The sequence below is a fragment of the Psittacula echo genome (assembly GCF_963264785.1).
Source record: "Psittacula echo genome assembly, chromosome: 4".
Lineage (NCBI taxonomy): Eukaryota > Metazoa > Chordata > Aves > Psittaciformes > Psittacidae > Psittacula > Psittacula echo.
In genome coordinates, this window is record NC_137738.1 from 39,611,204 (window position 1) to 39,637,333 (window position 26,130).

The following is a 26,130-nucleotide window of genomic DNA, read 5'->3' on the forward strand; positions in this document are numbered from 1 at the left end:
GAGGGGTTTTGTTCACATTTTAATGCTTTCATTTGGAAAACGTTTTCAATCATTTCTGAAAATAGACATTGTTGCAATGGCAAAGTCAACTTTATTTCTTGTAGCAGGACACTTACACTAAATTGTCACCAATTATATAGCTCCTGCCTAGCACAGGATAATTTATTAGTTTGTATCATTTTATCTCAGGATTGTTAGTTGGCCAGTCTGACAGCTGATGTCTCCTAGAGAAAGCATGGCCCTCTCTCATCACACCATCACAATGGATTGTGCAGCTTTTAAGGTTTGAGATGACTATGGCCCGACAGTTTTGTAGCTTCTTTCATACACCAGAGCACACTGGTACCTCTGGGAATTAAGTGGGGGAAAAAAATATCTCTACTGATTTCTGCCCAATACTATTGCTGTATGGGGAAACCTGGAAGGCCCACATCCTCTTCCCTGCCAAGAAACCTAGCTAGGTTACAGGGTTTCAGATAGTTTCCTTCCACCACAGTTGATAAAAGATTTCTTTTAAATTATTTCTATTCTTGTCTGTCTTTTGCAGAGTAGGATTACCCAAGAATGGATGGATGGATGGACGGACGGATGGATGGATGGACGGATGGACTCCCCATTGCTAGACAGCATGGGCAGCACCTGCTCACTGCAAGGAGGATGGAGGATGAGAGATGCAGGAAAAAAAGAAATACAGGAAAAGTGATAAAGAATAAGTGGTGCATGGTATCACACTCCAAAACACAACTGATTTACTGGATAATTTTACAAATTCATCTAAAAGTTGTCTTCTCATTTATGATGAAACTTCCTGAATTATGGGAATAGAAACACCTACTCAAACATCCCATTAAAATCAAGGATACCCCATCTTTCTATCACAGGAGGAATTCGATCCCCATTTCCAAGGCTGAACATGAGGACCCATGGGGCCTCCTGGCCTGGCTGAGGCTGGTAAAGCTCTCCTCCTTGGGGATCTTGGAGGGAGATCATGGCCTTGCTGGCCCCACAGGTTGGGTCTGGCACCCCTTCTGCTGAGCTGAGCAGAGGGTGAAAGAGGGCTTCGCCATCCAGGGTATGGGTCCCTGCTTGCCTGCAGCATTTGGGAAAGAGAATTATGCCGAGCTGTTGATGGAAACCATGTAGTCTGTATAAACAAATTTAGAGAGCTCACTAGTATTCCTGACAGAAAGAATAAAGCAATTCCCTCTCAGAAACAACCCTTTCAGATAAGGGGGTGGTTTGTTTAACTAATCCTACTTTTCCTAGTTTCTATTTCCCGTTGCAGACGCTGCCCTTTGTGGTAGCTGCCCTCCTCCGTCCCTCCCTCGGCTCTCTCAAACCCTGCTCCGTTTCCCGCCGGGGAGACCCACCTACCCACCCGCCGCTGCCACCACCACCAACGCTTCCTTCTCCTCCTCTGCCACCGGGCCCGGCCGAGCGGTGGCCACGGCCAGGGTGTGAAGCGGCGAGAGCAGAGGAGGGGCTACCGGGGCCGGGCGAGGGACAATGTCCCCACACACAACACGCCACCAACCGTCACCCCACAAGCTCCGCATCGCAGCAAGCCCCCCCCGCCCCACCCTCCTGCGGGCGGTGCCGGCGGAGACCCCGCCCGCCGCCCCTCCCCGGCGCCCATTGGCGACCGCCGCGTCCCGTTAGCACCCGGGGCGCGCTCTCGCGATGCTGGGCTGCCGCCGCCATATTGTGACACTATTTTGATTTGGAACTGTAGCGAGCAGAGAGGGAGGGAAGGGGGGGGGGGGACGGGAGCGACGCGCAGCCGGAGCGGTTCCAGCTGAGGACGGGAGCGGCGCCGCAGGCACCCACCGACCCACCCAGCTCCGGCCTCCCCGCCTCTCACGCCTGCAGCGGCAGCACGGACCCCCCCCTTCCCTTCCTCCTCCTCCTCCCCCCCCCGGAGCGGAACGGCGGCGGCGGGAGGCTGCGGAGCGGGTCGGGTCGGCGGGGTCCCCCCTGCCGGGCGGAGGCGGCGGCGGCGCTGGTGGCGGCGGAGGTAGTGGCGGCGGCTGCTGCCGTGGTGGGGGAGGTGGCGGAGGAGGAGGCGGAGGAGGAGGAGGAGAAGCAGCAGCAGCAGCAGGGTAAGGCTGACCCCGCCGAGGCGGGCCTGGCGGCAGCTCCCTGAGCTGGTTTCCTGCCGGGGCTGAGCCCATCCCCGGGGGGCTGCAGAGAGAGGCGCTGGGGGCTGGCCCGGCCCAGCCCCCAGGCCTGAGAGGGGCAGGGGGCCTGAGAGAGGCCGAGGAGGTCCCGGTGCCTCTTTTGTCGCCCCGGGAGAGTGCAAGGGAGGCCTGTGCGCGGAGAGGGAGCAGCCCTCTGCACCCAGCTCATCCCAGCGTGGTGGGGCGGGGTGGGGGTCAGACTCCCCGGCGGGGTGCGGAGGGGAGGGCAGGGGCGGCTCGGGGAGCCGCCGCGCAGCGGGGCGTCCAGCGAGAGATGGAAACTTCTTTTCCTTCGCGAGTCGCTGGAGATTCCCCCGCGCGGGGAGGGAGGGACCTGGTGGGGCGGGGGGCGCGGGGCAGCGTGCGTGGCGGCCCCGGCCTGGCCCGGGGGGAGCGGAAGCTGCCTGCCAACGGGCTCGCCCTGTTGGAGGAGGGACCGAGGGAGGGGGGCTGGCCTGGCGCCTGGCAGGTGACAGGTGTGGGTGCTCTGGGCGAGCCTCCGCCATTTGAGGATGAGTAACAGAGTGTCAGAGGTGCGATTCTTTGGTGCCTGATGTCTTTGCGGGGGCTGGCTGGGCTCGATTCCATATATAGTATATTTGGGATGCTAGTTTCCATTATTCAAGTCAGTTTAATTGTTGAGTAGAAATTCTTGAGGTGGTTCTGATAAGAGGGATTTTGAAGAGAGGAGCTGCATATGATTTCTTTTTTTCTTCTCATCCTTTTCTGTTGTCCCTCCGAGAGACCTGGGAACGCTATGTGGAGGTGTATGGTACTTTGTCTCATTCATTGAAAGGCTTGTATTAGAAGTCTGAACGCGCAGCCCTGTTACATGTAGCAAGGCCTTCAGGGCAGGACCTTGTGTTCTTTGTACTTTATCTGTAGGTGTTTCTGTATTAATGATAGTACGTGCATACTTAAAAAAGGTGTTCTGAAGGATTACTTCTTCGCGTGGAGTGGGTTTCAGGTGTGGTTTTCTGATCATCATAACTTTAGGGTATTTGATGCCGACTGATTAGATCTGTTCCTGAAGTTCAACTGTAGAACACTGAAAATGGTGTGGCATATTATTTTCAGTACTCTGATTATGTAAATGTGTAGAAGACTTACATTAAATACAGTCATTCTCTTAGAAAGTTCAAATTGTTTTGTATCATAAGTTTAGCCACCAAAATGGTACTGCACATACACTACAGTAGGGAGGACTAGTGACACTGTAGCAGTAACACTATATTCATGATTGGCCATGACTTGCTGAAATGTGGTATAATTAATCTACCAGATAACCATACATTTGCATTTCATATACATATTTCAATTATTTATTCTTTATCTGTGTACTGTAATTAGATTTTATAAAATCTGAGTTCTGTTGTCTACTTTTGGCAAGAGGGAAGTTCCACTGACAAATTAGGAGACACGTGTCATCAGCCTCAGTAAGTTCTGCCCTTCAATTTAAATGAAAGTTTCTGTCACTTGTGGCTGTTATCCATATGTTAAACTTATGGATGCTAATCTGTAGGTAGTGCCTTGGCTTACATTGCAGCAAAATGGACACTGAGCTGACTCTTGATTTCTTTTAAAAACTGAGAAGACCTGTGTGGTTTTTTTCACATTACTTCACAGGCGAGCCTGCAGAGGGAAAGAGGGGAGGAAGGCTGTTGGAAGAGAACTCAGTTTGGGTCATCCTGATTTTGTTTCTAAGAGATGCTTGATAAAGCATCATACCTATCATTATATATGGGGGCAGTGCCATCTTCTTACTGTGCTACACTGTCTTTGCTCACACTGGTGTTCAAAGACTTTGTGAAATGTAAATGTTTTTTCTTCTTAACATCAAGAGAAATCAAATCTTCTCTCTTTCTTTAAATTTGCTGATACAAAAATAGAATTCTTGAAAATGGGCACCCTTCCTATGACAGTGTCCTGGTAGAAACTTCTCTTTTCCAGCAGTGACAGAATGGAAGATGATAGTGGTTTTTTTCACCATGGTGTTGCTTTGAAGGCTGAAGTCCTGTGTTGTTTTGTAAGTCTTTGGCTTTATAGATAACTGGTATTCTTTTCAAGCCTTGTTGAATTAAACCTGTCATCTGTTGAAAAGATTATTCTCAGAAAACTTTCTTATTTTTTCTTTTGCTTTTTTGCTAGGGAGCTTTTGGCAAACTATTTCTTTGTGAGAGTGTACTTTGAAACATAAAACTAGATTGCTTTTCATCCGATTGCAAGTGCCGTCTCCTTATCATGATCTCCATGGTTGGAAACACTGGAAGAAATAAGTTGATCAGATGTGACCTCAAGCTTATGAAATGACTGTAAATTTAGGACTGCAGGATCAGGCTGATCTTTTCTGAACTGCTGCAAACGGAATGCTGAATGATGTTGCTGTTGGTGCTTTTACAGGAAATAAAACAAAAATTCCAGTGATTCAGAACTGGATTTTTTAAAGCTGTACTCAAAACTCAAATATTTAAATGATTGAAATGAAAGTTACTTTTTTCCCCACTAATGTATACGGTGATTCAAGTTGGGGTTTTCTTCTCTTTAATTGCATGGTAGGTTATCTCAACTGGAAAAGTATACACTTAATATTTCAGACAGGAGAAATGCAGGTGGATGGTCTCAAACATCTTGAACCCTGCTTAGCAAACTGATCTGCTTTGGATTCCACACATTTAAGTGCAACTGTGAGGGCAAGAAAGCTGTCAGACTTACAGTTGGATAATATTTTTTATAAACTCTTAATTGTAGTCAGAGGTTTCAGTATAACAGTTGTTTTCGTTTCACCCTCTCTTGAGAATGCTTACCGAAAAATCACTGGCATAATATTAATGCTTTCCCTGACAAAAGTTTTTGTAGACAAACTTTTTGTGCAGACGAATTATAGTAAAATTCAGGGCTTCTTTTTATTAAACTGATCAGCAAGCTCAACTGCCATGCAAGAAGGTATTCCCGACAGTATACAGATGTTTAGTGAGTTCTTTCTAGCTGTGTGTTATGCTGCCTTTGGATTTTGCTGTTCTTCAGTTTGTAGTAATCGGGTTCTGTAATCATAGCTTGACATAATTGAAGTTGGAAGATCTGTGTTATTTGTGCATGATATCCTGATATTCTTGGAACATGTCTGTTGTTGAATGAATGGCATCACTCAGGATGTTCTTGTTGCTGTAGGTGCAGTTAAGGTGTAGTTTAATGTTTTTAGAATGTGTTTAGATTTTTTTTGTTTGGTGGTAAGTTATGCTTAACTTGCATTACTGCGCTAAATAAACTTTGTTCAAGTTAGTATCTGGCCACAGGATTTTACAAAAAAAATCCTTTTTTTAAAATGTGTGTTATAGTCTTAGAAAAATGCTTTGTGTAATCTTTTTTTTTTTTTTGTAGCAATATGGAAAATATATAGCTCTTTCCTATTCTGAGCACAGATGAAGATCAAATTTCATTGTCTTTAATGATGAGTGGTTTAAAACTCATTCAGATCCTGGTTGTACTATGAGCAGAATTTAATTTTTCTGTTATTTAAAAATTGATGTTTCGGAATGGATATAAAACTTGTGTTCCCTTTAGTGTTGAGAAAAGTGTTAACTTAGAAACACACAGGGGTAGGAAAAAACATACATTTCTGTATGTTGAATATACAAGGCTTTTTAATAAATAAAAAAAAAAAAAAATCAAAATCCCCGAAAAACAAAACCACAAATCTGTGCACCTGTTTAGTATTGCTAGGCTTGCTAGAATTCACCAAAACTAGGACAAAAGCCACTATATATGATCATTAATTTGATGATTTACATTAGACAAGCACTCAAATACTAAGTATTTAAAGCTTGTTCCAGAATTAATCAAATCTGATGCTATGTGCGTCCTGGCTGCTTGATCTGCTGGGGCTGCCAGTAGAGAAGGCAGAATTCCACCTGATTTTTCCCCTCATTGAAGGCATGAATTTGAATTTCTTCTTTTCTGCAAAGCTGCCAGTTTTCAAAAAACACTTGTAGAAGCTTTTTTTTTTTTTATTTGTGACTTTTACACCTCCTTTAAAATACACCTGAAAGTAGTGGGAGGGTGTAAATACTTATTAAAGGGACAAATAGAATGCGTAAATGGAGTTTAAGAAACTTTAGTTAATTAGACATGCTGGAGAAGTTCAGAATCAACTATTCTCTCATGGAAAATGTGTGGAGATGCACCTATTTTCTGGATGGTTTTGTTTGCATTTGCTTTAAGAAGTAATTGCTTTTTCCTTTTTTTAAGAAAGAGTTGCTGTTGGTTTTATATATTTGTGTAGTATATTAAACCATCTTTAATTTGCCTTTCTAAAGACCCAAATCTTGAGCAATTATGTTTTCTTTAATCCTGCATCTCAATAAATTTTGAGCCCATCAGCTAATTTCCTTAAAGAAATTAGCCAAGGGGCAAGGTCTCAAAGACTTTACGTTTTAGTGATGTTTAACAGGCTTTGTTAAACTTGATGGTTTAATTGAGTAAGATCATCTCTTTAGGGGAAAGTTTTGTGTTAATTTAGAAGTTACCTTTGTTTAGCCTTCCAGTTGGCAATCAAACCATTGTCTGTGGGGTAGGAACTAGATGTGAAATGTAGTACTCTCTTCAGTCAGTAGTTAGAGGACATGAGAGGTTAGGTATATTGAGGGTAGCTCTTGGAAGAGAGGGGTAAAATAATAGGCATCTGGGATAGAGGTGGAATGTGACTAATTGAAATGTGGGGGTATGGCTGAAACAATGCAAATTATGGGAAATGGGGCTTTGTTCTGCTGTTTAGGGGATAGTGCCTTTAAGAGGAAAGTTAGCAGCTGCCAATTTTGGTTTACTAAGTGAAAATCTTGATACAATAGGTTCTTAAGAAGATGAAAACTGAAAGAAAAAAGAAGGGGGAGGAAGAAAAAGGTTGAGAGGCAAAAGGTAGCTGAGCAGTCTGCTGAGACTGTGTTGTAAGCTTTTAACTACAGTGATAGAAACTCTTGGGGTGAGGTGAGATTTAGTGATGCATGTACGCAGCCTCTTCTGCTGTGCCGGCATTTGTGTTTGTATGGATCTGATTCAACCTTAGGATTGCTCTGATGCCTAGACTGACAGAGTGCATGTAGCAGCAGGGGGCAAGAATGTGCCTGAGTAAGGAGAAGTTAGGTAAGATGTGTAAGAAATACATGTTATCCTCAAAATGCATTATGGAATCATCAAACGGTATTGCGTTGGAAGGGACCTTAAAGATCATCTAGTTCTAACACCTCTGCCATGAACAAGGACACCTTCCACTACACCAGGTTGCTCAAAACCCCATCCAGCCTGACCTTGAACACTTCCAGGGTTAGGGAAAAAGCACTATTTTATTGGTATATCATGTATAGTTTAGAGTTTCTTCAGATAATGTGACTTAAATGTTTGTCTTGTGTACATAGTATAATTCAGTCATACCTCTGCGTGCTGTTGCATGCAATGGTGTATTTAACGTACTGAAGGTCTAATAGATTTACCTGTGAAGGTGAGCCATAGTACTATCGTACTAATTTAATAAGCTTGAAGTTATGTGCTTCTTATTACAGGATAAGATTTTATGGAGTTGATTGAATCTTGAAATAAGTATTTATCTGGTATACCTGTATTTTGTATGTAACGCTCGGTAGAAATGGCAGACATGAAATATTCTTAACATCAAACTTAATTTTATTTGCTGCAGCAAATCTTTATTATTCAAGAAGATGCTTTGCTATTATCATGTATTTTCATAGGTGACTTGTAGAAAGATCAAGCGTAAATATGCTTATGGAATATTCTTTGAGGAATTCTTAGAGGCTGTCAAAGCTAGAGCTTTAAAATGCATTTCTCAAAGGAAATTGCATTGTATATGTGTGAAAACCTCATTTGGTGATCAATGTGTTTATTGATATGTTCTCAGGATGTCTTTTTCAGCAGGTTAAACTAACTGAAAAAAATATACAGTAAGTTTTAGTACTTGTTACTGATCCGATCCTCAGAAACTATGACTAATACGTCTATCCAGATAAATCCTTTGTTTTCCTGAAGCTGTTGAGAGGGGATTGATTTCTACTTTATACTGAAAGTTAGAAATGCAGAAGTCTTTTCTCATGTTAAGTCCTAAGCATGATTTCCCAATGTGGAAAAAATTATAAACTGTTTCACCTGCACGAGCTGGGCATGGGAGGGGGAAGCAGCGCACACTTAAAGAAAAAAAAAAAGTGAAGTTTTACAGTGTGGCATGTAATTGTATCACTTGTCAATTCAGGTTATGCTTAAACCCTTAAGAAAAGCTTCCACCTCCTGTGTTGATGATGTGCTGCTTGTCTCTTTTTACAGTACTCTCCTGTCTTTTTATGTCACTCATATTTTTTTCTGTTTATATTTTCTTGACTCTAAAAATCTGCCCCATGCAGAATTTATCTCCTCCAACCACCTTGTCACTGATACCCTATTTGTAGATGAGCTAGAAAAGAGATCTTTTCATTCATATCCTGTCTTTCCCTTGTCCTCCCTTTCCCTTGCCTACGCAATATATATTTTATACTTCACAACTGACACATTAGTGCCCTTTTGTTTATACTTCTTCATCGTTCCTTTTTGTTCCAGTCATTTCTGGTTTTTTTTCTTGGAAAATTTTCTTCCCTCTTGAGAGTTGAGTTCAGCACTGGTCATTTCTTTCTCCCGTTTTCTTCTTCAGAATATCAGTTGCTAAGTTTGTCCCTTTTCCATTTAGGCTTTCCTGAAAGAATGGTAGAAAAAGGAAGCATCATGAGTTCTGTACTTGGATTTCTTTCAGTTCATTCAGCTGGTTCAAATTGCTGCTTTCCATTTGTTGGAGAAATATTTATTGAAAGGGAATGAATGGTTGGTTATCTTTCTTACAGTGCCTTCTTTAACAGGTTGAAGTTTGGGTACAGGGTATCTCCAGGGGCTCAGCAAAAGTATGCTTAAAAAAGTGGTTTATGTTGGTAAGGAAGCTCACTTCTGTTAAAAATTTTCTTGCCCTGTTCCCTTTTTTAAAGTACTGGTCTTGTCTTTTGTAAATGGAACTAAGACCTTTTTGTGTATGTGTGTCTCTGTATTTTAAACCGTCTTGCTGGAATAATTGCCAATAGTAGATTATTATATTTTATTTATGCTTTGGTATTGGCTAGAGAGCTTGGATTGGATTAGGCCCTTTTGTGCAAGGCACTGTATAAATATTTATTTTAAAAGTCAGTCCCAGAAGAGTTTGCCGTCCCATGAATATTAAAGCTTGTTTACCAAGATGCATATATTGGATCAGGCAAAGACATTTAGCAGAGTATTTGTGTTATCTTTCATCTGTTATGCTTGTTAGTTCTTCAGACATTTTAAACTGTGCCAGTCTTTAAAAATTAATTAAAACTGTCTTTAATAGCTGTAATTCATTTAGCTGTTTTCATGTGTGACTTTTAAGATCTGTTTGAGTGATTCATACAAGAATTATGAAATTACTTGACTTAAACCCTCACCAGTTTGTATTCGTTGGTAGCTGCTTAGGATAGAGGTAGGTATATCAAAGCTTGGAATCCTGTTGGAGGAGGTTGTGTCAGTGGATCACCTTTATGATGGTTACACCTGGTACTTCAGTCAGATTTTATTTTTTTTATATATATATGAGTTGAATGCAAAATGAAATTTGACCATTAGCAAATTTTTAAGCAATATAACTTACTTTGTTTTGCATCTGAGTTAGGACAGCATGAATGTACGTGTAATGGGGATTGCTAAAGAGTTAGTTTCTGCTGTTCTCCAAGAATGGCAATTTGGTCTTCCTTTCTCAGGCCTCAACTGCTACACGTTTGAGTTCCTTTTCCACAGCATCTGGTGAAGGAAAATAAAATAAATGGTAAGCAGCGGGAGAGAACTGTCATTCGGATTGGAAATTTCTTTTCTCTCCAACCTCTTGTTTCTAGCAGGTGATGTGTTAGCAATAAGGTTCAGAGCAGATACCCATTTGTTTCGAGTTTTAGTTGCTTGGTTTGGTTTTTGGTTTGGTTTTTTTTCCTCTGCATGGGGTTGAAAAACCCTGTGGTTTCCAAACTGGAAGGAAAATACCAGTTCTCCCACTAGTGCCTTCATGCACGTACTGTGGAGGGGAAAAAAAAAAGTCGATATGATAATCTGTTATCTTTACTCTTCTGGTGATGTCGGGCTTTTCAAAGTTATGACTGGTGCTAACATGGCTACATCATTTTGGATACATGCAAGAGTGTCATTGTTCCATAGTGTAGTTCTGTGCATGCAGAGGTTGCTAGTGTAGATGCAGTTACATGTGTAAAGTGGTGTTATTTTTCCGGAAGGGCTTCAATCTCGATTTGTTTGAATAGTTTTGCTTTATTGAGGCAAAATATGCCTTTGCTGCCATGAAAGGAATGCTTTAACTCTTTTGTTGGTATTTCTATGTAAATACTCTTGCAGTAATACAACAAAATGGCTTTGAGATAGCAGGCTTAAAGCAAAAAATGGAGGGAAGAATGCATTTATGATCATCAGAGGTTGGTCTGGTCTCATAGTTTGCTGTGAACAGGGACTATTTCTTTCACTGACATAGGCAGCTGGTCTCTGGTACTTGTTTCATCTGTCTGTGAGCCAGGTCAGTCTATGTGCTAAGGGTTAGAAAACTACCAGTTTGCTATTTAACTGTCTTGGGTGATCTTATGGAGTGAGATCTAACCCCTTGATGCTGAGGAGCTGTTAAATGAGTTGAGGAGTTTCTCATAGCTTCACACTGAGAGGTATACTTTTGCACTATAGCAGTGAGAGTGTATGGATTTGCCATCCTCTCCCATTAGTTCACTGATGTGGTTTATAGTATGCTCCTACAGATAGGCTTAGTTTCTGCAAAGCTGAAGTATGGTGAAGAACTAGAATTAGGAGTGTAATATGTTGGTATCATTGGTGAAGAAAGCCTCTCATGAAACTGTAGACCTAAGACCAGTGCTACAGTAGACAAGCAGGATGACTAGTTCAAGAATTCATCTCTGCCCACTGTGGCACTGCAGCTGTTTACAGGGTCAACTGAATCCCCAAGATGGTGCAAATTTTAAAGCTAGCCCTTCAAAAAGTAGGACAGGAACTAAATGAACTGACTTCACCACAGAACCCACATATGTGGATTATGCCACTGTGTGAAATCTTCACCAGTGGCCTACCTGGGTGAAAAGATAGTGACAGTATTCTTTTTCCTGTTACCTGGAAATAATCAAGGAGGCTTAAATGATATTTTAATTAGTGAGCTTTGATGGTACCTATTAAAATCCTAGTAGTCTTGTCTTAGTCAATAGAAATGGCCAGGTTTTTCTAAGGAGTTCAGTCTTTAAATTTTGTAGCCCAGTTTTGCAATGGAGTAGAAAATTCGGGTCCTGTTGAAACTTGTGAAAGTGTGGCTAGTAGGTAAGTGTAATTGCAGGGAGGTATATATGGAAAAAGAAAGATGGAGAGAATCATTCAGAAAAGAATGCCAATGCTTGAGGAAAGATGTGGTTAAGGTGGGATAGAAAAACAGATGTTTTGTAAAGATATCCCCATTTCACCTGTGTACTGCAAGGGAGAACTATTTGAGCTGGTCTAAAGTTAGAGCCTTTTGTAGCTTTTAGTGGTTATGAGAGGAAACTGGTGAATTAAATTATAATCTGTTATTCAGCCATATTAGTGAATATAAAGCTTCATTTAAAGATGGATAAATGAAAATTGGTGTGTAAATATTCTTTTTATGTAAATTGCAGGTATTGGATGGACTTTGGAACCTAACAGTAGTTGCCAATGTGGCCTGCATGTTCAGATTCTAGGCTGGCAGATACAGCTTTTTCAAGCTAAAGCTTAATGTAGATATCCGTCTGTTTACATAACACAAGTGTTTAAGCCTTATCTAAGTGTTGAAGTTTGACATTATTTCTTCCTTGGTTGTGTTTATTATGTTGGTTTTGCCTTATTTTTAGTTGCCCATAAATGAATAGTTTTGAGTACATTCCCTGTGACAGAGAGTATCTTAAAGTCAAAGTACCACCTAATGGTGTTAGCAGAGTGGATGGAGCTACAGGCTTCCTTCCTGTTGAAACTGGCCAAAAGAACAGGCCAAACTATAGCTTGGGTTTCTTCAGAGTAGAGCCAATGGCAACTCTCCGGAATGTTTTTTCCACTCCCCATCAAAGCGGGGAAATTCATGCCAATGTAAATGAGTTCTTTAGACCTGTAGCTTGACTCAACATAATACAGTTCATATTACAAAAAAAAAAAACCAACCAAACAAACAAACAAACAAAAAAAAAAAAAAAAAAACCACCAAAACCCACAAACATACAAAAGCTTTAGCTAGGAAAATATCCAGAGTTGTACTGCGTGGGATTTCGTTATTAAAAACCAGTTGTCTTCTGGTTTGAAGTTTTTAGGAGTCTTGGAACGAACTAGTATTTCAGCTTTATCTGTGTGACTTTAGGCTGTTGCCTGTTTGTGATAAGGGCAAATCATCACCTTACACTGTCATATCAATGAATGTTGCAGAATGCCTTACAGTGGCTGCTCAGACTGGCAAAATTCATTGATTTCAAAAGCACTTTTTCATTTCGGATTTTACTATTGCAGTACAACTTCTCTGGCTTTTGTAGCTTTTCCTGGTGTACACGTATTGACAAAGATTTTTAAATTGATTTAGGAGAAGCCTAGCAGTGCAGCGTTTTTTGCCTTCTGAACTTAAGAATTTATTGTCACTGCTTTGTCGTCCTTCCTGAACCTCATGTGAGAATGAAACTGTATGTAAGTGGGAGGAATAATACCTTGCTATTCTTTTGGGGGGGGGGAGATTTTGTGATTTTTATCTCAAAATTAAAACAGATATTTTTCATACCTTTGTTCTTGCCAGCTCCTGTGAAAAGTCTGCATCTGCATTTTTAAATTATGCCAGTTTGCAACCTATGGCTTAGTATTTTTGCAGGACAAGCATTAAAATATTGGAATGGGTGAAAAATTGAATACTTCTGAAATATGAAGCTAAGTATAATAGTTACTAATACTTTGCCACTTTATTTGCATGACACTTCATTTTTGCTTTCAAAAGTTGGTCTACTTCTATTAACAGGCCTCTTATCTTTGTTTCAAATGCAAGAAATGTGTTAGTATGTCTTAAGTTGTGAGGAGCTATCCAGACTAGCAAAGTAACTTCCTCCATGGAGTAGTTTAATGTTTAATCAATTAAGTAAAATGGTATCTTGGTGCTCTCTTTAGTTCCTCAAAAATACCTGACACCTAGCTGTATCTGTGGTCAGAAGATAAAAACTGGGGCTTAAAGTTGGTTCTTACTTGTATGTGGTAGTTACTTTTTCTGTGTTTAGCTACAGTTTTGAAGAGAAAGGGGAAACACAACTAATTTCTTAGTTAAAGGCTATAAGGTGATACTGTATTCAGAAAACACTGGGGAAGGTCAAAGCCTGAGTGGGAAGACTGTGTTTAATGAAGGAAATGGAAAATTATCCAATTATTAGAATTATTGTCAAGTTAATAACAATTTATCATTTTAGTAATTAAAGATTAACTTTTTTTTTTTACTTTGGCATGTGTTAATACATCAAAATTGGAGGGTTTATAATTAAAAAGGTTTATTACATTTCATAGTTTAATAGTGCATGTATGTCAGTTTCAGAAAGAACTCTTTTCTATTTTAGCTGCTAGATGATAGTGTAATCTTGATTTCCAGCTTTTTAAACAATAGTTTATTTCTGCACTTTTCCTCTGCCTTCCCAATGCCTCCATAGTTTGCAAGGAAGGGCCTTGGAATAGGGATGATACAGGGACAGAATCTTAGTTGCAAATGTTCTGGATTTTTTTAACATGGATTTTAGTCTTCTGTAAATCTTGCTGCTGTTGCGGGGGTCTTTTCCCAAGCAGCGTGACAAAGTGGAGGACCTTACAAGGTTAAAAGCTTTTATTTGCCTTGTGCTGTGAGGCATCTTTTCTATTTTTCAACTTCCCCGTATTACTTTCCTCATCTGTCTTTTTACAGAGCAGCCTATTTTTAACTTTTTGAGTATCTAGTTGTCTTGTTAGTCTGTGTGTCATGTCAGGATCTTTGTAAGGAGATTTTTAAAGTAGAAAAGGTAGAAGATAGGTTAATTTATAAAAGGATTAGTGGACATCTTTTAAAGGTTATAATAGCAGAAAACAATATGTAATGAGAAGCCTTGAACTATGGAGGCATTTCTTCAGCTTTTCCCAGCTTCCGTTTTCCTTAATCTCCTCTTACTGAATCCTGTGTGGTGTAAAGTGCAGTAAAAAGGGTTGGTAGTGTTAGTCTATTACGTAACAGGAAGTGCAGAGATTGCATCTATCTTTTCTTTACAGAAGGCTGGAGAACAAGTAGCATTATTCCTTCCTTGAAGAAAGTTCATAGACAGATGTGGGAAACCTAAGGGGGAAATAGCAAATTTTAAAGTTACATATCATCAGTTCCTAGGTAGCAAAACCATATTTTATTCTAGAAAAGTGTGGAAAAATAATTGGGAGGTAAAGGAACAGCTGTTTAGACATCTGTCTGTTACTTTTCTCTCTCTGTTTATGAAATATGCTCCTTGAAGAAAAGCAATACAAAACAGATTAGGTTGTGATACCACCATGAGTATTTCTGTTTTGCTCTTGCCTATCAGTGTCTGTTACCTCATCTTGGTGTAGGTTTTTTTGTAGATTAACGGGTTTTTGTTTATTTTTCCCTACTACTATGGAGTAGGCAGAAAATAAATGGAAACTAGAGTCTTGCTCCCAAGTGTTGCAATGGTGGTCTTGATTTTTGTCCTTACATATGTTAGTTTGGAACTAACGGAGAAGAGAAAACAGCTCCTAGTTTCTGTGACCATGCTTATCCCTTCCTTTCCCCTCTTCCCTGCAGCATTTTTTTTTTTCGCCTGTTCTTTCAAAGAAGTTCTTAGCCTAGGACCTGCCAGTGTAGCTTCACAGGTGAAGATAACTGTGCTTAGGTATAAAGTTAAACTCTGTTAACCTAAAACTATGGCAGCCCAGCTGTAGGCTTCTTCCTGCATGGGTACCCTTCAAATGCAAGAGCCTCAGTTGCCCTTCCTAGACAAGAGGATAGGCAGGAAAGAAGACTTCCGTGACTATTGTTCTTTATGGTACTGTGCTGAATAGCTGAAGGTCTTTCTTTCCTACCTCTTTGTGGTAGCTTCCCGCTTGATGGTGTCCTGCCAATCATTCTGAAACTTTTCTTCCTGCTCTCACTTAAGGTTCTTTCTTGCATGAGGAAAATAATCTTGAGGCTCAGCCTAAAATTAAGAAAAAGGGACTGTGGTCTAACAGGAAAGATACTCTGTGCTCAGTTTGATGCTGTGCTCTGCTTGACAGGGCTGTGCCAGTGAGTCTTCTCCTTATCACAGAATCATAGGATCAACTAAGTTGGAAAGTACCTTTAAGGTCATCAAGTTCAACCATTACCCCAGGACTGCCAAGACCACCACTAAAGTGTATCACTGAAGGCCTCATCTACACAGTTTCTGAACACTTCCAGGGGGTGTGATTCCACCACTGCCCTGGGCAGCCTGTTCCAATACCTGATTACCCTCTCTTTGAAGAATTTTTTCCTAATATCCAGCCTAAACCTCCCCTGGCACAACTTGAAGCTGTTGCTTGTTGTCCTATTGCTTGTTCCTTGAGAGAAGAGACCAACACCGACCTCACTACAACCTCCTTTCAGGTAGCTGTAGAGAGAGCTGTAAGGTGCCCCCTGAGCCTTCTCTTCTCCAAACTAAACAACTCCAGTTCCCTCAGGCGCTCCTCAGCAGACTTGTTCTCCAAACCCTTCACCAGCTGTGTTGCCCTTCTCTGGGCCTGCTCCAGCACTTCAATGTCTGTCTTGTAGTGGGAGCCCAGAACTGAACACAGTACTCAAGGTGCAGCCTCACCAGTGCTGAATACAGGGGGTTGATCACTGCCCTGGGCCTGCTGGCCACACTATTTCTGATACAGGCCAGGATGCTCTTGGCCTTTTTGGCACAAACTGGCTCATGTTCAGCAGCTGTCAGTCAGCACCCCAGGTCCTTTTCCACCAAGCAGCTTTCCAGCCACTCTTCCCCAAGCCTGTAGCATTGCTTGGGGTTGTTGTGGCCCAGATGCAGGACCTGGCACTTTACCTTGTTGAACCTCATACCATTGATCACAGCCCATCGATCCAGCCTGTCCAGATCCCTCTGCAGAGCCTTCCTATCCTTCAGCAGGTCAACACACCCGGCCAACTTGGTATCATCTGCAAATTTACTGAGGGTGCACCCAATCCCCTCATCCAGATCATCCATGAAGGTGTTAAGCAACACTGACCCTAACATCAGGCCCTGAGAGACACCACTAGTGACTGGTCACCAATGAGGGGTGATACCATTTACCCACCACTCTTTAGGTTTGGCCATCCAGCCAGGTTCCAACCCAGTGAAGAATCTGCTGATCGAGGCCATGAGCAACCAATTTGTCCAGGAGAGCATTGTGTCAAATGCTTTACTTAAGTCCAAATAGACAGTGTCCACAGCCTCATCAACCAGGTGGGTCACCTTATCATAGAAGGGAATCAGGTTGGTCAAGCAGGACCTGCTCCTCATGAACCCATGCTGACCAGGCCTTATCCCTCCATTTTCCTGCATGTTTTTTATGATCTCACCTAGGATCATCTGCTCCGTAGCCTTCCCTGGCACTGAGGCAAAGGCACCATTAAGTGCTTCAGCCTTTTCCTCATCCTCTGTCACTGGATACTAGCGTTTCCCCTGGTATCCAGTAGAGGATGGCGGTTCTCTTTGGCTCTCCTTTTATTGCTAATATATTTATGAAAGTACTTTTTATTATCTTTTATGGCAGTGGCCAGATTTAGTTCCATCTGTGCCTTCACCTTTCTAACTTCCTCTCTACATAACCTAACAACATCCTTGTACTTTTCATGGAGTGACAGCCCCTTCTTCCACAGGTGATAAATTCTCTCTTTTTTTTTTTTTTTTTTTTTTTCCTGAGTTCAAGCAATATCTCCCTGTTCAGTCTTAACACAGTTGTTTCCAATTAGCTGCTAACTTGAGGAAGCAGTTTGCTGTTATTAACCCTTTTGTGTTGCTTCTGTGAAACTTGTATGTCTGTTCCTTCTTCTAACCCTGCAGGCCCACATTGTTTGATTGTAACAGCTGCCAGAGACAGTTTTTTGTGGTTGGGCTAGATGTTTAACTTCCTAAATGTTTATTCTAGTGCTAAGGTAATGTAAAATCAGAAGTCTCTTCTAGTGTTAAGTGCAACCTTGTTTTTCTCCCCTCCTTCAAAATTGCCCTCAGGAAAAATTAAGGGTGTGATTTATAGATATGTATAAGTTGACTGTGCTCCTTCACACTAGCATTCATCTGTTTCAAAACTAAACTAGCAGAAAATTAACACTGCTTTCCGCCTCCCTCTGTTTCTTGCTCCATGAACTGACTTGCTGCAGGATCAAATGAGTGCCAGCATTGACAGCAGGTCACAGCAGCAGGGAGAGGAGGAATGCATGCCTGGGAGCAGGAGGAATGACAGTGGCAGTGTTGAATTGTTTTGGAACTACTTTTTAAGGAGTGGCTGAGATATCCAGCCTTAGTGTCATTGAAACATTACAAGTAAATGACATGTTAGTAAACAAGTCCCTGACTAAGATGAAAGGAATTCATTTTTTGCCAGAGTCTGGCTTTCAGCAGGTATTTACCCAAATGTTGGATTTAACAGTGACACCTCTCCTATCAATTAAAGGAATTGTTTTGAATTTTATAAAGGGGAGAAGAATGCAAAACAAAATATTCAACCAGCCCAGAAGTAAGTGTGTGTGAGACAATCATTTTGTGCTCCTTGACCAGGAGAGAATAGCATGAGACTGCAGGACAGGGTATCACTGGTCATGACTGAGGAAAGCAAGAGTTGGGTTTCGAACTGCCTTGAGGCTTGTCCTGCTATGCTAATTCCAAGTGTAACTGGAAAAACTATTAAGTGTGGCAAAATGAAAAAAAAGAAGAGTTTAATTTTGATTATAAGCAAAGCATAGAAAGTTCAAGCATTTTTCTTCAATAACTGAACCAGTTTTCTCAGGAAAGTATGGGTAAATGAAGTATAGCAATGCACAAAACTGAAGATGTGTTCTATTTAATCTTCAGATGTATCTTTTAATCATATGTTTTATTATTACACTGTATTTTTAAGCCTGCAGTTCTCAAAAGATGACCTCTTTGAATGAACTGTTGCTTGGAAATTTTCCTCGAGTCCCTAACCAAAAGCATTTGCCCTGCTTTTACTTTATTGAAGTAAGATAAACCGGTGACTGATTGCTTTAGCCAGTCATTTTCTACCCCAAAAATACCTTTCCATTTCAAAAATAAGTTTTCTGACTTCCCTTTTCAGTTTGATAAAGGTTTAGACTGTGACGTGTGGCAATTTTCCATGGTATACTTTAATTCATGTGTGAAATGTTTTCATATACTGTTAGTGTTTATTTTCTGACTTGAAGTGATCTGAGCATTTTTAAGTGGTATTGTCTGTAATTAAACGCTTTAATTGAAGCTCTCAAGTAGAAAAAAATACCTTGTATGTGAAAGGTGTAAAGAGGAAGATGGAGACTACTTTCTTTGAAAAGCTGGAGAATCTGATTTTGTGCCCAGATATTTTGAACAAACTAGTTTTTGATTAGTAAATTTGTTTAATCTCTTTTGTGCTTAGGTTTGGATCTCATGACAGTTCTGATTTAAGGTTGGCTCTTTATTTTTTAAATGAGGGAAAAGAGTTGGTAGGTTTTGTCACCAGTATATTTTTATTGTTGTTTAAAGAAGCAGCAAACTGGTGATTGCAGATATTTGTAAGGGTGAGGTTTTTTAATTTCTTCCCCTTTTCTTCAGCAGTTAGAGATGGTGATGTTCCAAGTACCTTTGCTCTGGTAAAGGACTGTGATTATATTATTCAGGCATTTGCAATATAATTACTTAAGTGCCTTGGTAATGTAATTAAAGGATTTAGTTATTCCGCATGCATTTATTTTTACTTTTAACATCACACATGGAGAACAGACATTTGCTTTTATAGGTATTTGAGCAAACGGCGTGTCTGGGACATCAAACTGTACAACTCTGTTTGTGCGCAAAGGTCTTCTGTGATAATGTGTTAGAAGACTTTTACTCCTTTTCTCGGTTCTGATCGTGTCTACTTTTTTTTGTTGCCTTGACAAAAGCTGCTGAGGCAATTTTCTTTGTGCAGAACGAAATGTAATATGTTAAACACTGCTTGAATTAGAGGGAGAGGCTAAATTTGAGGCTTAAAATCATGCTGGTGTCTTATATTTTGAAGTAGATAAAAGCTTTTGCAGAGGAGCCAGTAGAATTATCTTTAAAGAGCAGATGAAGTTCCCATGAGCTGGATCACCAAGTTTGAGTAAGCACATGGATTTCTGTATTATGGACTGTCCTGGTTTTGGGAGTGAGGGAGCGATTGTGACGGATAGTTGCCAACTGGTTAAACCATGAGAGGGACCTTGTAGTAGGAAACAGTACTGGGTAGGATTTATATCACTAACACATATGGTAAAGGAATACTATAGAGGGTAGTCAAAGACTGGTTTTAGTAGGTGTTACTAATTCACTATCGCCTTCCAAAAGTCTGCAGTTTAAACTGAGTGTCTGCTTTGGGAGGTTTTACAGAATCATAGAATAGTTAGGGTTGGAAAGGACCTTAAGATCATCTAGTTCCAACCCCCCTGCCATGGGCAGGGACACCTCACAGTAAACCATTTCACCCAAGGTTCTGCCCAACCTGGCCTTGAACACCACCAGGGATGGAGCATTCGCAGCTTCCCTGGGCAACCCATTCCAGTGCCTCACCACCCTTACAATAAAGAACTTCTTCCTTATATCCAATCAAAACTTCCCCTGTTTAAGTTTTAACCTGTTACCCTTTGTCCTGTCATTACAGTCCCTAATGAAGAGTCCCTCTCTAGCATCCTTGTAGGCCCCCTTCAGATACTGGAAGGCTGCTATGAGGTCTCCACGCAGCCTTCTCTTCTCCAGGCTGAAGAGCCCCAACTTTCTCAGCCTGTCTTCATACGGGAGGTGCTCCAGTCCCCTGATCATCCTCGTGGCCCTCCTCTGGACTTGTTCCAACAGTTCCATGTCCTTTTTATGTTGAGGACACCAGAACTGCACACAGTACTTCAAGTGAGGTCTCACAAGAGCAGAGTAGAGGGGCAGGATCACCTCCTTTGACCTGCTGGTCACGCTCCTTTTGATGCAGCCCAGGATACGGTTGGCTTTCTGGGCTGCGAGCGCACACTGCAGCCGGCTCATGTTCATTTTCTCATCGACCAACACCCCCAAGTCCTTCTCCGCAGGGCTGCTCTGAATCTCTTCTCTGCCCAACCGGTAGCTGTGCCTGGGATTGCTGCGACCCAGGTGTAGGACCTTGCACTTGGCATGGTTAAACTTCGTAAGGTTGGCATCAGCCCACCTCACAAGCGTGTCGAGGTCCCTCTGGATGGCATCCCTTCCCTCCAGCGTTATCAACCGAACCACACAGCTTGGTGTCATCAGCAGACTTGCTGAGGGCGCACTCAATCCCACTGTCCATGTCACCGACAAAGATATAGCTGGTTTTGTCTTGCTGATTGTAGCAAGTGGAATTTCTTTTATGATTGTAAAGGGAATTTTCTTGTTGTGATTGCTCTTTAACAAATGAGAAAGTGGAGAAAAAGGGAGGTAGTGTAACTGAAATATTGATTTCTGAATATATTGTGTGATTTCTGGATATATATATTTTGTTTATTAGCAGGATGGGCATGAAAAGATGACAGGAACAAGTAGCAAAAGGAACACTGTGTTAACTTTAGTAGTTTTATAGTGATCTGCGTGATACTTGGTGTTCTTTGAGCCCCAGCTCCTGAAGTCAGAGTTTGAATGTCTTTAAAACATAAGCTTGTGTCTTTCAAAGTTGCAGAATGGACCCTGCACATTTATAAATTTAAGGTTAAAAATCTGGGGCGGGGGGGATATTTTTAGAAACAAAAAAAAAAAAAACAACCCCACAAAAAACCACCAAAATCAAACCAACCCAAACCCACAAAAACACAGGTTTTCTAGGCTCATTTTGAATGCTTCTGGTTTTTTATTTTTTTAAACCTTTGGAATGGATGGACTCTGGATGATGTGGAAATGAATGAGAAAAACAGGAGAGAAATGAGGGGACGACTGTGAGAGCAAGGCAACTTCCTTCACTTCCAAGTCCTTTAGTTGGATAAAATTGTCAGAATGTGTAGAAAAGCATTACTGCCAAATGTGAAACTGAAAGTCTGTTCTGAGTTTACAACTGCTCAAAGTACTAACCTGCTAGGCTGGTTTTACCCTCTGGCCTTCCATGCTGTCAGGTGGAGATACTCTGTGAAGCCTAGTGTTTTCCAAGATATATTAGTATTCTCCAAAACTTAGCCTTTAGCACCTAATCTGCTTCATTAAAGGGTATAACTCCTGCTTGTTTTGAATGAAACAAAGTGAAAGAATTAACAGTTGGACTTGGTGATCTTTCTCAAGGGTCTTTTCCAACCTAAATGAGTCTAATGTGTTCTTATAACTTCAGTCATTAGCTCACCAGTGACCTGCAAAGACTCTACCTGAGCCTTGCTGCCCAGGGAGGATGTGAATGCTCCATCCCTGGTGGTGTTCAAGGCCAGGCTGGACAAAGCCTCAGGTGGCATGGTTTAGTGTGAGGTGTCCCTGCCCATGGCAGGGGGGTTGGAACTAGATGATCTTGAGGTCCTTTCCAACCCTAACTATTCTATGATTCTATGAAAGAGAGAAAAAAAAAATCATACTGATATGGATTCTTTTCTTCTTTCTTTCCTGCCCAAAGTCTTTCAGAAAAGCATAGCTTATTTTATATGGTCATGGCAATCTCTTTTTTTTGACAACTGTTTCTTAACTTTTAAAACTGCAATTGCAAACACTTCTAGTCAGCTTCATGCTGATGACTAATTGCTGTAAAGTTACAATTGTAAAACTATACAATTGAAAATTTGGTATTCTGAAGGGTTTTCATAATTAAGTGGTAAAATACAAATCCAAGCAAAACTGTCACCATTGCACATCTTGTGCAAAGCTTTTAAACTACTGGGTTTGTTGGTAGGGGTGTTTTTGTGGGGTTTTGGTTGGTTGGGTTGGATTTGTTTTTTAATTAGCAGGTACCTGTACAGCTCAGATACTTGGTACACTTTGTTCTTGCTTCATGATGTGGACAGCAGACTCCTGACCTCCCCCCACCCCTTTTCTTTTTCCCCTTTCCTCTGTGTTGGGGTAGAGCTGTCCTGTGGATGTGTTCATGGACTATCTAACACTTGGGCTGACTTGATTTAGTTTCTTTTCTTTAGTTCACCTGCAACTTCAGGAGACTTAATTCAAATTTTAAGGAAAGTGTAAAGATTAATTGGTGTTCAGAGATGACCTTCTGTTCTCTTACCAATCTGATGGGTAACAGCCCAATTGCTAACAAAGAAGTAGTTTGCCTTCAGGTTTTTGAGTTTCATTGAAAGCTTGGAATCAAACTTATATGATCTTTACATCATACTAATTCTGTACTTGAAGACTGTATTTTAGTCACAAAATTATGTGAGACCAAAAATTACAGAAGGCACCTAGGCATTTATGTTTAAAGGCTGAAGTGTCCTTAAATGCATATATGAAAATGGTATGCTTGAGAAACCAACTTTTTATGGTTTCTGTAAGCAAGAGTGGTATGGTTAGATATTTGTTGATGATAGCAGTAGCAGTGGTCACTTTGTTTATAACTAGCAATGCACTATTTGGCTGTTAGCTCTAGAGTTCAGCAGTCATTCTGCTTGTTCCTGTAATTGGAAATAATAATAGTGTGCCAATCAAACAATCCCCTTGTGTTAACATGGGAAATGTATCCCCAGTCTGTACTCTTTCCCTACACGTGGACTTGTATTGACACTTCTTAGGTCCCTCTTCTGGCCAGCTCAACTTGCTAGAGACTAATTCAGGATCCTTCTCGTCCACCAAAACATAACTTTCTGTTGCACTAGCAAATGGAATTGCCTCTTTGAAGTGTCAAGGGACTGGAAAACACAGAGTTACTGTGGGAGAGAAAGGTGAGTCAGACCTATTCCGGTAGGTGGCAGCAGGAACCTGTTGAACTGGGTTGAATGGGAGATGTGAGGGGACAGAAAAATGAGGACAGGTATGTTTGATAAGCAGATGAAGAAAGCTCACTGAAGATAATTTGCTAGCTTTTAACAAATGATGTCCTGTTAAAGGATTTGTCTTGTAACTCTGAAAGTTGTGGTGCAGAACACTTAACTTGAGTATTTTTATCTGAATGGATTTGAAATTGCATGACCTTAACTCCTGGGAGGATAAGCATCTATGGTGGGATTAAGTTGTGTTCAGGATAGAGTGTAACTCTGTCTTAACCTGAATTAAGCCTGTGTCAGTGTTTCAAACTTAAATTCATTCCTGCTTGAAGTTTAAAAAAAAAAAAAAAAAAAGTCTCAAGTCAGCACTTTCATGGATTATTTTTACAGATTAGTTATATTGTAGTATCTATTGGAAGTTTAATAAAGGATCAAAATACTAAAGAACACCTGTTGCTTGTGGGCATCTCTGAGAATTGCCCTCTGCCCAGTGATGGCTAGAAATAGTATAGTATATTCTTGGCATCAGTATTGATTCAGGATAATTTTTAAAAGGCTTATTCCTTAATTACAGGATTCCTCCCTTGACATTCCAAGCTATAATTTGAAATAAATATGGATAAACGTCTGAGGTTAACAGGTGAAAAAATGCATTCCCTTATTCTCCAAGTTGATGGCATTAAAATCTTACGAATGCTTTGAAGCAAATTCATAGAAAGAAGCTACAAAGTGAGACTTGGCAGTTTGTTATTTTTTTTAGTTTAAACATTTGAAAAGATACTAACTTTTCTGATACGTGTACAGAAGCATGTATGTGTGACTAAGATATGAACTTAAATAATGACTGTTTCCCAAATTAGGGTTGTTTTCCTTTCAAGTAAAAGCATACACTTGGTTTCAGGTATTAACCACAATTTTTTTGCGCTGTAAGCAAAAGGAGGAAGATTATGCTGCTTTTTGAACATGGCTGAGACACAGGTATGTGCTCCCTGTGTCTTGCGTGCCATGGGAATCTGATATAAACTACCTTCTGTCTGGAAACTTTATCCACATAGTGATAAACTTGAGCAGTTCGTTATTATGTTTATATATAAATATATATATATATATATATATAAATATTATTATGCCAATAACTCTTGTCCCCAAGAGTAGAAATCAATAGAGCATAACTAGCCAGGGCTCATACCTTTTTGTGATCTTGTAGATATGTTTATCTATTAGTTCCTTTGGACTGAAAAACTTGGGAGTAAAGCAGATCACTAACAGAAAGGCTTGTTCTATTGCTGCTGAAGGCTAAAATCTTACCAGGGTGTAGCCCTTATACAAACAGCATAGCTAGTATTGTGAGATGAGTTGTATGTTTTTAGTCTTATAGTTACTTTATCATAGCATAGATAATGTGCTTACATATAAAGGTGCTATACACAAATATTACTGTCCTAGCTTACGGTTTCTTTTCCTTTCTTTTGCCCAGGATTTGTTAAGAGAACAAATGTATTAGCATCTTGTCTGTTTGCCTGAAGGGCAGAGATCCAATACCAGGTTTTGTATGTGAGCTAGTGAAAGAAACAGTAAATGATAGAATGCACTTGTTCCGCACAAACAGGAAATGAAACAGGAAATGGCAGGGGTGCAGGGGGGTAGGGAGAAGGGAAGTATGCAACTTCTATGAAAAAAAAAGTTTCTAAGATTATTTCTTGCAGCCCTTGTGTAGCATTTCCTGAGAAGTAGGTGGAAGCCTCCTGTGTTGTTTGGGGTTTTTTTCCACGCCTATGTGAGCTAGCATTCTTCTCTTTTATTCTACACTGTTTGGATAATGTCACTTAATCAGGGAATGCCAAAACATTTAAAGACCAAAGGTGTAGTTTCATGAGCATTTCTTTCTGTGTCAGCACTGGCATGAGCTGCCCTGACCTTAGCTTCTTATTCCTGCCTTGCCCCTCGGTTGCACCACTGTAACTAGTTAATGTTCCAGGTGGCTGTGCAGCAAAGCAGGTTGTGGAATTTACCATCAGAAAAATATTATTTTTAACCTGGATCGATTCCCTGACTGGCCTCACTGCTCAGCTGCACAAACAGTTGTGCCAGCGCAGCTGAGGGATGAGGACTGCTTAAGCTGGTAGTGCAGTGGAAAAAGTGTTGTGAAACTATAGCCTGTGGCTTAATCTGTGTGTTATAGGTGTTTTGGCAAAATATTCCTCACACAGATGCAGCTTTCATCAGTACAGTTTATCTTGATGTGGACTGGAAAAAAGGATAATTGTGAGTTTCGCTGTGATACTTCTATGTTGTCAGGATACATAGGATACATATGTTTGTCTATTCTGTATAAAAATTCTTTTAAAAACTGATTTAAAAACTACTATGGATCCTTTAAAAAATGGAAGAACTATAAAATAAAGGCATCCTGTGATTGTGCTGTTTTCTTGGAACATGTGTGATGTTGAGATATGGCTGCTTCTGTCTTTAACCACATTGGTATTCCTGCAGATGATGACAGATTAATAGCAATTTATTTTTGAAGGTGAGGGCAAGAGGAAGTCTTACAAGAAATGAAATTCACAATTCTTGAATACTTACACTAAGAAGCTAAAAGGTTGGAAGAAGAGGTTTAAGACCTCAGAAGATAATGTAGGATTTCTTAAGAATTCCTTGTTTTGTCACTACACACTTATAAAGATGGTTATGTAGCTCTGGGTCCACTTGGGAAAGAAAGCATCAAATTTTTTTGATTCTTTGTCCAGACACTTGGGCTCTCCTTTTACTTGTCAAGTT

General features: G+C 40.7%; 1 protein-coding gene across 1 annotated transcript in view; it reads left to right on the forward strand.

Moving 5' to 3' along the window:
- Positions 1–1,753: 1,753 nt before the first annotated feature.
- TAB2 (TGF-beta activated kinase 1 (MAP3K7) binding protein 2) overlaps positions 1,754–26,130 on the forward strand; it is a 64,612-nt gene continuing 40,235 nt past the window's right edge. Inside the window, exon 1 of the mRNA XM_080614659.1 lies at positions 1,754–2,099. The gene's annotated coding sequence lies outside the window, so the exon portion shown is untranslated. The remainder of the gene's footprint in view (positions 2,100–26,130) is intronic.